The sequence below is a fragment of the Seriola aureovittata genome, chromosome 11 (assembly GCF_021018895.1).
Source record: "Seriola aureovittata isolate HTS-2021-v1 ecotype China chromosome 11, ASM2101889v1, whole genome shotgun sequence".
NCBI lineage: Eukaryota > Metazoa > Chordata > Actinopteri > Carangiformes > Carangidae > Seriola > Seriola aureovittata.
Window position 1 is genome coordinate 360,212 of NC_079374.1, and position 1,694 is coordinate 361,905.

Sequence of the window (1,694 nt, forward strand, 5' to 3'; positions counted from 1 at the left end):
AACACTCAGTTCTCATTGTTCCTCCACCTTGTCTCTGACTCTAATGTTCCTTCTCTCTAACAACATGTTCTGTCGGTTCCTCTCAGACACTCTGTGTGTCAACTTTCAGGTTCTGGCTCAGCTGCTGTGTTATTTTCCTAATCCAGCTTTAGGTATTGTGAGGTCCAGGTTCAGCCCCCCCCACCACAGATCCAGCAGCAGGACTAAAAGTGTTGTGGGCAGAGAGTCTGGCAGGAGCAGAGACCAGAGAGGTTCTGGCTCAGGGACCAGGATCCAGAGCCCTGGAGGACTGTGGTGAGGACTCGGTTCTGAAGGTGAACCCTGCATTTATCTCTGTTTAGAACAATGTGGGTGAGACCCCTCCCTCCCCCAACAGGCCTCTGCAGGAAGGTGTCGCAGTAAGAGCTGGATCTGGAGTCTGAGGGGGGGGCAGGGCTGAGGCTTGGCTGGGGCACAGACTTGGGGGGGGGGGGGGGGGGGGGGGGGTCTGTGCCGCTGTGGATCCAGTCCTGGAACAGGATGGAAGGACTGTGGCGCAGGGCGGCGCTCCAAGCTGTCAGCGGGCTCTTGACGGAGCTCTGAGGTGGGGGGGCCCTCGCGGGGCCTCTCAGCACATAATTGCATCCAAAAGGTGTTGTCATGGCGCCAGGCGAGCTGCGGCCGGCGAGCGCCGCGACGCTGCAGAGCTGCACTGATGTTATCTCTGGATACATGTCAGACACACACACACACACATGCACACACACACACAAACACACTCAACCTCTACAATACACACATACACACACAGGAAGAGTCTAGTGAAGTACAAGTACCAGCACCTCGTGTCAAAATAAAAGCCCTGCAGTTAAGAAGCTTTATCAGTAAAATTGATTCAAAGTAAAAGTATTTATTTTAGATGAAAGTTGAGTCCTAATATAATTGATTATATTTAGTCCGGTGGTTCCCGACCTAGGGGTCGAGCCCCTCCGAAGGGTCAGCTGGTAAATGTGAGGGGTCGTCAGGTGATTCATGGGAGAGAAGAAGAAACTTAAACATTTTAGTGTTAAAAGCAAAAAACAAAAGGAGAATAAATGTGTATGATGAAGAAACACTGAACAGAATGATGTGTATATATATATATATATATATAAGACAACATGTAGTCAAAGCTTCAGCTGCACTAAAGTGAATATGATCAATGGAGTGATTGAATCTGATCGATCAGTTTTGTCGTTTCTATGACATCACATCTGTTCTGTTGAACACCATCGTTTATCATCCTGCAGGTTCTTTGTCTCAGGGTTCAGTTTATTCTTCAAGGAGCTATCTGTGAGTTTAGCTATTGTTACTTAGCTAACGTTAGCACTAGCAGCTGTTCAGTGTCTCCATGAGCTTCAGCCATCATTGTGTTTACAAGAGGTTATAAGACGTCGTCTGAGCAGCTACATCTTCAGACTGGAGGCTAATGTGAGTTGCTATCAGAGAGTGATGAGATGGACTGACCAGGAGCTAGCTGTTAGCATGCTAATTTCAGCAGAAGAAGAGTTGGTGTTTGTTTCACATCTGGAGACAGTTGTTGATGAATAAAGGAATAAAGTAAGTAAATAGCTGCTAATGCTAACGTTAGCCATGTAGCATTAGCTAAAGCTCACATGTAGTACCTTTAAATTTAAATGTCAACCCTGTTTCTATTGTAAACTGTGAACTTCATG